Source organism: Colobus angolensis, unplaced genomic scaffold, assembly GCF_000951035.1.
Source record: "Colobus angolensis palliatus isolate OR3802 unplaced genomic scaffold, Cang.pa_1.0 Scaffold751, whole genome shotgun sequence".
NCBI lineage: Eukaryota > Metazoa > Chordata > Mammalia > Primates > Cercopithecidae > Colobus > Colobus angolensis.
In genome coordinates this window covers 532,886-545,212 of record NW_012121277.1, presented here as the reverse complement: position 1 = coordinate 545,212, position 12,327 = coordinate 532,886, and the positions used below count along the sequence as shown (strand labels likewise).

At 38.3% G+C, this 12,327-nt stretch overlaps 1 pseudogene; it reads right to left on the bottom strand.

The window, feature by feature from the left end:
* Positions 1-294: 294 nt before the first annotated feature.
* LOC105501847 overlaps positions 295-12,327 on the bottom strand; it is a 22,523-nt pseudogene continuing 10,490 nt past the window's right edge.

Genomic DNA, 12,327 nt, shown 5'->3' with positions numbered 1-12,327 from the left:
AGTTTGGAAGTTGTGAGCTTTGACATGGTATTATCTAAAAGCTATTTTGAGATAGCATCATCAGTTCCTCCCTTCCTTTTTTCTTTCCTTTCTTCTTTGTTTGTCCATAATCTAGCATGTAGGGTTTGGTAGAGGGAGGAGACAAAAACTAAAAAATAGAGAACAATTGTTAAGCACAATACAACCATGATCTTATTCAGGGAAAGTTCTGTATGTGAGTGGTGAAGACTGAAATAAAGGAGCATTTTGTTTTGTTTCGTTGTTGTGTTTTTTAAATGGGAAAATGAGTCTGATCTAGAGTCTTGGGTCTGGATTAGGGGCAGGAAATGGATGGGAAGGAAACTGCCAAGGAAGCACACTAGCCTGAGACTCTGGATCCTCTCTGTGCTTATCCAAATCTAAAAGGTTAATACAAGAATCTCTATGGCAAGGCTTACCATCTCCAGAAAAACCTTGTCTGCTGAGTGGTCTCCTCGGTGCTCCTTTCATGTCCTCGTTTCTTAGACTACAGATAAAGGATTTGATTGAGTTATAGTTATATACATGAGAGTAGCTGCCTTATCTCTTTCTGCTGAGTAGGCAAAAGAGGAGAGAAAGTAGACTCCAATGATGAACCCATAGAAGACCTGGGACACAACTGAGAGATGGGAACAACATGTAGAGGATGTTTTCTGTTTCTCCTTGGCTGATGGAACTCCAAGCATAGTGCTGCCAATAAGGACATAAGAGACGAGAATGAAGGTAAAGGGCATGAAGATAACAACTTCCCCAATGGCAGTAATTATCAAGTGGTTGATTCGGGTGTCTGAGCAAGCAAGTCCTAAAATGGGTTCCAGGTCATAGAAGAAATGTGAAATCACAGAAAGTTAAGTGGCTTAGCTGACTGAGATGCAGTATTGAGACAAGGTTGGAGATAACCCATGGGGTCACAACCAACAGGGCACAGTTCTTGGGACTCGGTAATACCACATATAGTGTAATGGGTGACAGATGGCAATGTATCAGTCATATGCCATGTCTACCAATAGGAAATTATCCCGATCCACCAGGAACATTTAAAACTACATTTGTGCAGGGCATCCTTCAAAGGATATAGTTGAATTCTGGCTTTGAATATTTGCCAAGATTTTGGGGACTGTAGTGGTTGCGAAGAAGACGTTAGTGAAAGATAGATTGACAAGGAAGAAGTATATGGGGCCATGGAGATGAGCATCACTGATAATGGCCAGGATGATAAGTAAATTTCTTACCACAGTGACCAGATACATGCATAGAAACAGCATGAAGATAACCTGCTGCTTTTTAGACTTCACCGTGAGTCTCAGGAGAAAGAATTCGGAGATAGTAGTCCAATTTCCTTGGTGCATGGTTCTACTGTGTCTAAAAGGGGAAAAAATTCAACCTCATTGTAAAATGGTAACATGACACGAAAGCCCATCAGTGTATTACACTACCTTATAGAACAGAATGAGGCCTTGGAACCAGAAAATCTTGGGTCATATTATCCCCCTACTAAAATACAAGTTTCATAAGGGCATGGATTTTATCTTTTACGTTTAGTGCTGTACATCAGTACTAAAGACAGTGCCTGTCACATAGTAAATGATCAATAAATATTGATTGATTTCTACAAGAATGAGTGAATAAATGAAAAAAAGAATATTTTGGGATTATAGCTCACTATCTTCATGACATTGTTATCTGTGCTTTTCTAAGCCTATTTAATCAGTTTTAAAGTGTCAACAATATCTACTTTACTGGAGTTTTGTGAGGATTACAAAGACACGTGTAAAATGCCCAGGCCTGCATTTTAGCTATTACTGCACAAATAGTAGCCGCTATCATTCACTAATTTAGGAGAATCACAGACTCTAAAGGCAAAAATAAATCTCCAGAGATAATCTGAACCAGCCTCTGCCTTTGGGCATGTGAGTGCCCAAATACACTGCTGATCACTTTATGGTGCTCCAGAGACAGAGACTCCATAGTCCCCTTCCAGCATCTGATCCAAAATTTTATCATGTTTGAATTTCACTTCCTCCTGAAATCTTCCTTGCTTTCACATTTCAGCAAGGAAAAAGTAGTTATCTCTATTAAATGGTGCAGAAAAATAATATAAAAATATCCACTGAATAAAGCAACATACAGGTAGCATTTAGTGTCCTTAACAAGACCATTTGTAGGGAGTTCATTGGGCATAAACCAAAATGAAGAAAGCTTAAGGTTAACACTTTAAGAGTTAAGTGTTTATTGAGTGCTTACTATGTTGTAGGCATTCTGCTAAATGCTTTACATGGCTTATCTTATCAAATATTCACCACAACCTTATGAGTTAAGTAAGACTACTAAGATGTTCAATTTACAGATAAGGAAATCAAGGATTAAAAAGGCTGAATAATTTCATTAAATTGATATATAGTCAGTGTAGTAAAGTTCAGAGCTCTCTTGCTGAACTACTTTGCTATATTGCTACTATACTACTATGTCTTCAGATATGTGAAGGAGGGGGTCAAGAAATAATATTTGTTGAGAATCACTGATGTTCTAGGACATAAGATCGTGCTCAGCCTAAGTCGCAAAGCTAGTAAGTGGTGGAGCTAGGCTTTGAATCTTAATTTGAAGATGTTTTAGCCATATCTGTATAAATCCGAATTAGAGCAAATGAGCTTACAAATAGGCCCATTTGCTTTGCTTATTCCACTTTGTACCTTACCTAAATTGTTCTATATGCTACTGTGAGATCCATTTTATACAATGGCTACTTACACAGAGGCCTGCCATGTCTTCATACCGCCTTCCCTGTTTAACACTAAACTGCCATTGTGTAAATTCACATACTTCTGCAAGTTTGCTGTTTTACTTCGTACCTTCTATGATAAAACAGGTTGGTAGCACTAATGAATAGTTGGAGCAAGACTGCTGGAAGAATGTTGCACTCATTTAATAGCACATTTTTTTCCTAAGAACTATAGCAGTACTCATTTGCATACTAACAAATAAATGTGCTAATTATAAATCAGGCAGGATCAGGTCTGGTGGGACCTCTGCTTGGCAGCACTTAGCCATTTTGTCTGTACAGAATGTACTGAAAATAATAAAGTGGCATATTATTATGTACATGTAATCTAGGCTTTTCATTAATGTAGATTGTGTTAGCAAAGTATGGCAGCCCACATTCCTGATCCGACCTTCAAGACACCATATCAGCTAGTTTCATTTGATTGTTCTCATCTACTCTGCCCAAACTTACACCATCTTTTACAATTAAATGTGTGTCTATCTTCAGTCTTTCAACGTTTATACTCAGGTCACTAAGATGGTACGATACTTTTGCAATGAATGTGGGGAGCAAATGTTTGTATTTTGGGTTTGAGGTTTACCTCCTATGGAACTTTCCAGATGTTTTGTAGCTAATAGCTATTTGTACTAATATTTGTAGCTAATAGCTATGAAACAGTTTCACTTCCTCCACCTAAAAAAATCGTTGCTGATTTTCCCAGCCATTGAGGTAAACCTTTCCTCCTTCTAATACAGAAAAAGACAGAGAAGAGGTTTGGAACAGGATTGAAAACCTCAACTGCTTATGTTGTCTCTGCACCTGAATTTAGAAAAAGAATCACCCTAGGACTCAGAACAGAATTCTCAAGGCTCCTTATTAGAAACAATTCTCAACTCCATCCTCTATGGACCAAGTCCTCTCTACTGGGATATATTGGTATTCACTGATTTCCTGAGATGTAAAAAGTATATGTAACTAAGAATAAAAGAAACCTTATATCTCTGTTACATTTATACTTTAGTTAGAAAACTAAAACATCAACATTTGAAGAAAAATGTCACCCTCCTTTATACCTAATAGTTTGTCTTCAGCCTCTCCATGTAATCCAATAACAAACTGACTCAGGTAATATTTAGAGAGCATTAAGAATGAAAGCAGCTGAGTGTGGTGGCTCACTCCTGTAATCCCAGCACTTTGGGAAGCTGAGGCTGGCGGATCCCCTGAGGTCAGGAGTTTGAGACCAGACTGGCCAACATGGTGAAACTCCATCTCTACTAAAAATATAAAAACTAGTCGGACGTGGTGGCAGGCGCCTGTTCCCAGCTACTTGGGATGCTGAGGCAGGAGAATAGCTTGAACTCGGGAGGCGGAGGTTGCAGTGAGCCAAGACCATTGCACTCCAGTTTGGGCAACAGGAGCGAAACTCTGTCTCAAAATAAACAGACAAACAAAGAAAAAGAATGAAAGCAACACTGGAGTTCTTATTATTTGTCAGGCACTATTCTAAGCCCTTCATGTGTAATAACTCATTTAATTTATTTTTGTAATAAAATTATGAGGTAGGTAAAAGTATGATCCTTTTTTTACAATGAAGAAACTGAGGATAGAAAAAAGTTAAGTGATTTACCCAACACCTTCTAGGTTCTTAACCACTGTATTAAACTACCTCTTAATAATCAGGAGGGAGTTCTAGAAAAAAATCCCATCCAGTTTTTTACAATGAAGAAACTGAGGATAGAAAAAAGTTAAGTGATTTACCCAACACCTTCTAGGTTCTTAACCACTGTATTAAACTACCTCTTAATAATCAGGAGGGAGTTCTAGAAAAAAATCCCATCCAGAGAACTTGGCTAAAAATTATCTTCTCAAAATTCCATTTTATTCTCACTCCCTCCAATCTCAGCAAATGTCTTTACTACCTACTAAACTCTACCTCCAAACTTCTACCACTAAATCTAGAGACAATTCTACCTCCAAATTTAGATGTAGACATTTTGACTATTCTCTTTGTCCTTCATGTTACCAAGGAGGTATATACTTCCTTCTATTAAAAGACAATCCCTCCAACTATATTCTAGATCCCATCCCCTTTTACCTTCCCAAACGACTTATGCTATCAGTTAGCTTCTTGCTTGTCTATATCTTCAACCAATATTTCTCTACTGGGTTCTTGCTTAGGCTTTTAATCATGTTCTAGTATTTCCAATAAACAAACAAAACACTCTGGATTCTTTAGCCCTCTCATTACTGAACAATCACACTGCTACCCCTAAGCACAAATTTCTTGAATTGTCTACATTTCTGTTTCCATTTCTTCACTTCAACCCACTCCAATCTGTCGCTTGCCCCACACAACTTCACTGAAATAGCTCTTGATAAGGTCACAATGACACTCACATTGCTAAATTCTTCCTTCTTGGCAACTCAACAGCATTCACCTCAGATGATTAGTCTCCTACTTAATATATTCTCTTTCCTTTGATTTTGCAAACTCTACTCCCCTGGTTTTCCTTCTACCTCTTCTACCATTCTATCACTACCTCTTTTCATGGCTCTTCTATGTAACTCTTAAATGTTTGTTTTGATTTCAAAGAGATTTCCTTGCTCACTCTACTCTCCTTAGAATAAAATTATCCACTTTCATGACTTCAATTACCATATTTATGATGGCGACTCTCAGTTTCTTATCTCTGGTTTAGCTCTCTCTTCTGAGCTTCAAAGCCATACACCTAATTTACTATGTACTATTATCTTCACTTGTATATCTCATAAGCACCTCAGATTCAGTATTTTCCAAACCAAAATTATTATCTACCCATCCCACTGCCTGAAAAAATTTTGGCCCTCTTCAATTTTTCCTTACCTCAGAGAATTATAGTACCATCAATTTTTGTCATTTTTGACACCTCCCATATCTCTTTCTTAAGATGCAATTATTTAAGTCCTATAGATTCCCCATCTTTAATATCTCTCAAATGTAGTCACTTTTCTCCATCACTCTATTCCAAGCCACCAGTGATATTTCTGCTTGTACTTTTCTTCCTTCCAAACAGTCTCTATGCTAATGCTTTTCAGTGACTTCCTGTTTCTTGTAGTTTAAGGTTCTTAATTATTTTTCTTCTTCAACTTTTACTTTAAGTTCAGAAGTACATGTGCAGGATGTGCAGGTTTGTTACACAGGTAAATGTGTGCCATGGTGGTTTGATGTACAGATCATTCCATCACTGAGGTATTAAGTCCAGCATCCATTAGCTATTTTTCCTGATGCTGTCCCTCCCCTCAACCCTCCCACAGACCTCAGTGTGTGTTATCCTCCTCCCTTTGTCCATGTGTTCTCATTGTTAAGCTCCCACTTCTAAGTGAGAGTAAGCAGTGTTTGGTTTTCTGTTCCTGCGTTAGTTTACTGAGGATAATGGTTTCCAACTCCATCGATGTCCCTGCAAAGGACATGATCTCATTCCTTTTTATGGTTGCATAGTATTCCACGGTGTATATGCACCACATTTTCTTTATCCAGTCTATTATTGATGGGCATTTAGGTTGATTCTATGTCTTTGCTATTGTGAACAGTGCTGCAATGAATATGCATGGGCACGTATCTTTATAATAGAATGATTTATATTCCTTTGGGCATACCCAGTAATGGATTGCTGGGTCAAATGGTATTTCTGCTTCTATGGCTTTGAGGAATCACCACACCATCTTCCACAATGGTTGAACCTATTTACACTCCTACCAGCAGTCTAAAAGTGTTCCTTTTTCTGCACAACCTCCCCAGCATCCGTTGTTTTTGAGTTTTTAATAATCGAAAGATCCTCAATTATTAAAGAAGCCTATAATGCCTGGTCTTCTTCTGAATCCTTATACTGTGCTACTTTCTCCTTCTTTTGGTTTCTTTGAGAGTCTCAAGTCTCTATTTGCCTCATTGTTTTTTTCTATGCCTGTATTCTCTGCCTGGAAGGCAATAATTCCTCATCCGCTAACTCATGTTCTGACTTGAGGTCTTAATTTAAATACTGCTTCTTTAAGTATACTTTCTCTGACCTCTCAAGACTGGGTTAGATCACTTGCAGTGACATCCCATAGCCACCTATACATTTCTTACAAAAAATATTTATGTCAACTACTTATCTTTTCTACTATTTTGTAAATTGTATGAGGATAGGGACCATGTCTTTCTTCTGCTGTATCCCCAATGCTTACCATGGTGCCTGAAAAGTAGTTGGTACTCAATAATTTGTGAATAATTTAATTAATAGGAAAATAGAAATTATATATAGAAGAATTAATCTGGGGTGGCAGTGGGGGATCATGGAAGACTTTGAGGAAATGACTTTTGAACTGAGTCTTGAAGAATGATAAAAGGGTTGGGGGCATTCTAGAATTTAAAAAATCATTTGTAAAGATACAGTGGTAGAAATTTTGAGGCCTCAAAGTACAAGATGTATGCAGGAACTTAGAGTTGTCCAGTATGGCTATAGCACAGAAGAGGGTGGTGTAAGGTAAGACTATCAAGATGTGTTCATGACGGGAAAGTCTGTGTGAACCATCTGATTAATGATGTCTGGTAGCATCTGAAATAAAACAGCAAGCATTATTTTGTGTTGTGGAAAATTCAGAATTCAGAGCAGAAAAGGACTAACATCAGAAATACAAGCAAAATGGCCATAAATAATTACTTTTTTCCTTTGTGTCTTAACTTCTCTCTTTGGAGGCTCCCTAGAGACCTGACTCCCTATATCTCATGACCAGAGAGCGTGCATGGGACCTAATTGACATTCTAAGGCACTAGAGAGATGGCTGAGTATAAAGATAGAGGAATGAGGCATCATGTCTTACTCTTGCAGACCCGTCAGCACAATTCCCTAGGCCAGTAGAAAAACGGTGTCTATTCATGCCCCTTTTATGTTCCTTTTTAAGCTTGGTAAATCACATTACAACTTTCATTGGATTTGCCATTTCTTTAGGAGCCTTGGAATTTCTTAGAGGGGATTCGTGAATCTTTAGGCAATTTGTATTCAGTATTGCTATGCCTGATTTTTAAAAACGAGGCATATTTGGAAACAGATGACACTGACACTGACCTTTTCTCTGAGTGGCGGCCTTTGCATACGTCATAGCAAATGCATTTAGGAATTGCTCATCTGTGGGGGCTGTTCAGAGGCAGGGGAAGGGAAGTGTCCTGGGAATTGACAACAAGCAGCAGAACAGTTCAGAGAGGAAAAGGGACATTCAAACATGATGAATGAGATCACTGTCTCTTTGAAAAGATTAGTGCTTCCTCATTTGGAAGTTCTTGAGGTTTTGGTTGAATACATGTTTGTTTGTTTTGACACAGAGACTCATAAGCATGCCCGTGGTTTTAGTCTCACTTCTGTTCTCAACTACCTGAGTGACCTTTGTAAAGTCCTCTCTCTGGTTATTCACCTCATCCTCTGTAAAATGAGAGGGTTAGGCTAAATTATCTCTACATTCCCTTCCCTCTCTGATATTTGACAATTCTATGCTTTCCAGTGGGATACATTTATTCATGTTGTCGCAGAAACGTGATTGCATATGACTTGAAGGTGAGTAGTAGAAAGAGCACAATTTCTTTTCAACGAACACTGTGTGTTTTGTATATATATTTTGATATATAATTCATGAAGTTTCCTAATTTCCAGCTAAGAGAGTTCATGACAATAAAATTACTTTCTGCCAAATCAGTTCACCTATATTGTATGTGTGGGTAAGGGGCTTATTACAGAAGAGTGTTTAGCTAAGAGAGGTCACCTGGAGTTGGTGGTGGAGGTACACTTTTGTTTGAGATGAAGAAATGAGAAAATAGGGAGAAAAAGGATAAAACAGCTTTAAGTAATCTGTCTAACAAAAGTTTGTGAAAACCACTAGAAGCAGTTAACAGTTTGTCAGCTAAATTGAAGCCAGTCTCTACTGCATCACTGGCAACCTCTCTGAGGTGGGCCACCAGGCTATCCGCTTATTCATTGCTTCATTAATGGGAGAAAGAGACAATATTGCAGTTCTTCTTCAGGATTAGGGAAAAGGAAATGAAACATGAGAAGCAGCCTATAGGTTTCCTCTCTCCTTCAATTCTCACCCAGTTGGTAGAGGGCAGCCAAGAGTCCAGTGATGTCCCTTCTTACTTTTTTCTCTTCTTCTCCCACAGACATCCTTAACAACAATGAAAGGAGATGCTGGGAAGAGCGGGAACTGCAAAGACTAGATGACATACAGCATCGCTGTTCCATCTAATCTCACGTATCAAGTTCATTGTTTACCATCTCCTATAAAAGAGTTCTTATACGTAGATGTCCTTGAGAAGAATCATATTTTCTTTGATTCTGAGGTCATACCTTAATGATCACTTTATTAAGGTTTTGTTGGCATCAACATAAGGGAGAAACTGGGACATGGAGGAATATTAAAGGGTATTTAGAAGCGAGATATTTGGGCACTAAAGTTAAATCATTTAGCTCCCAGTGTTACAGAATTATCACATTTTACTATTCAGCATGTGATAACTGTTGCATGAGCTATATTTTGTCAAACCTTAGTTCTTATGCTTCCCCACAACTTCTGATTATTGTATCAGTGAAAAGAGATGCGTGAAAATGAAATTTAGAACACATAAAGCACAGGCAGTCAAGACTATACTGAGAAGCAGCTATATGGAACACACAAGTTAGTTAGAGAGAGCATACACATGCACATTGACAACTTTGCATCCCAAAATAGTGTTTTCAAAGCAACAACTAAACAAGGGCAAACAATAGAATGCAAAGTAGAGCAATTGAGTAGTCAATGTTGGGTGGGTTTTTAATCCTGAAAGGCTTCCTGAAGGACTTGAGTTTTGGGAAGGTGACAGTTTCCACATCCATAATTGCTTCAAAATCAGGAAATCATTGGGGCTCTTTTCCAGTCAATGTTTCAATCTCAGTAGTAATCTTGATATTTTAAAATGTACTATGGAATTATTGGTCTATGTTAAGTAATATTTATTGTGATGTGGGACTTAGGGAGCATGCTGTCCTTAAAGACATCTGGCAGGGCAACAAAGTGCTTGCAAAGTTTTAATTGGCCTGAGAAAGGATAAAAGTTTGCCACCTGAAGTGCCAAGGGAACAAGTACACAGCGTTCTTCTCCCCTAATGATGTTGGAGGTTGGTGGACAAGGTGGAGTGGGGAGGGGCGCTTTCTAATTTTCAGTTACTGGGATAGAGTATCCAGAAAGATGGAAATAACAGTGAAGTACAGAGTATGGATTACAGTTACCCAGCATTTTTAGCAGCCTGTAAATCTCTGTTGAATTATCTCATAACCAACCTTAAGCCTGGGTCTATTCAGGAAATAGCCAAGTACTCAGAAGGAAAAGCTTTCTGCTGGAAGATAAGAGCTATGTGTCGCAAATCTGGTTTGAAATACTGTTTTCAGTGAGACTATGAGCATATTACTTCCCTACAATGCGTATTAGATTTCTTATCTATTAAACACGAAGAAATTCCTTCCCTGTCTATGGAACTGAATCCCATTGGAACACTTTAGCATATGGCAATCCTTGATTTATCACAGAGTAGTTTGGGAGGGTGATAGAATGGAGAAGGGAGTGCTGGGAGTTGACATATTGGAAATGTAAGAGTTCTTCTGTGAGCTCCACAGGTATACAAATCTAGAAGGAAATGTGATTAGGACCTCTATTCAGTCTATTGCATCCCCTAATAACCCTGCCTGTCGTGTTGCCACTTTCCCCTATCAGTTTCCTTACTGCTGTGGACTGAATTGTGTTTCCTCAAATTCAAATGTTGAAGCCCTAACCTCACAAATGACAGTATTTGGAGATTGGAACCTTTGTTTAGGCTTAGATGAGGTCATGAGGGTGAGGCACTCATGATAGAATTAGTGCCCTTATAAGAAGAGACACTAGAGAGCCCTCTCTTCTCCCTCCTACCCCCCAACCAGATGAGGACATAATGAGAAGGCAGGTTATCATCTGTAAGCCAGGAAGAGAACCCTCACCAGAAAGTAACCATGCTAGCAACTTGGTCTTGGACTTCCACCCTCCAGAACACTGCAAAACTAAAGTTATCTTGTTTAAACTACCCATCTATGGTACTTTTGTTATGGCAGCCCAACTAAGTAGACTAACATAATTACTACCTCCCTAACAAGGCCTGTCATAAGACCTGTAAGGAAAGGAAATGTATTATCACCAATCTGAATGTTCTTGGGAATCCAGGAGAGTCTGTATCTCTAGGGGTCTCTTTTGCAGGGGCAATCCAAGTTATTAATTCCATCTAGTGAATATTCATTACATATATATAATGTATAATGATCAAGTCAGCATATTTGGGATATCTATCACCATAGTGTTTATCATGTCTATGTGCTGGGAACAATCAAGCCCTCTCTTCCAGCTACTTTGAAAAATACAATACATTGTTGCTAACTATAGTCATCCTACTCTCCTATCAAGCATTAGAACTTACTTCTTTTACCTAATTAATTGTATGTTTGTACACATTGACCAAACTCTCCATCTGCCCTCCAATGCACACACTCTTTCCAGCTTCTGATATCTATGATTCTATTTTCTATCTCCATGAGATAAACTTTTTTAACCTCCATGTAAGCAGTATTTGTCTTTTTTCTGTCTGGCTTATTTCACTTAACATAATGATCTCCAGTTCCATCCATGTTGCTACAAATGACATGATTTCATTCTTTTGAATGGCCTAATAGTATTCCATTTTGTGTAACATCATATTTTCTTTACCCATCCATCCATTGATGGACAGTTAGGTTAACTCCATCACTTTGTTTTTAATTTTTTTTATTTTAGGTTCAAGGGTACATATGCGGTTTTGTTATATAGGTAAACTTGTATCATGGTTGTTTGTTGTACAGATTATTTCGTCATCCTGGTGCTAAGCCCAGTATTCAATAGTTATTTTTCCTGCTTCTTTTCCTCCTCCCACCTGCCACTATCAAGTAAGTTCCAGTGTCTGTTATTCCCTTCTATGTGCTCATGGGTTCTCATCATTTAGCTCCCACTTACAAAGGAGAATATGCGATATTTGTTTTTTTGTTCCTGCATTAGTTTGCTAAGGATAATGGCCTCCAGCTCTATTCACTTTCCCACAAAAGACATGATCTCGTTCTTTGTTATGACTACATAGCATTCCATGGTGTATATGTACCACATTTTCTTTATCTAATCTGTCGTTGATGGGCATTTACACTGATTCCATGGTGTATATGTACTACATTTTCTCATTCAGTCTACTACTGATGGGCATTTGGGTTGATTCCATGTCTTTGCTCTTCAAGGAACATACACGTGCATGTGTCTTCATGGTAGAATGATTTATTCCTTTGGGTATATACCCAGTAATAGGATTGCTGGGTTGAATGGTAGTTCGCTTTAAGTTCTTGGAGAAATCTCCAAACTTCTCTCTATGGTGGCTGAACTAATATACACTCCCACCAGCAGTGTGTTAAGTGTGCCCATTCCCTTTTCTTTCTTTCTCTTTCTTTCTTTCTTTCTTTCTTTCT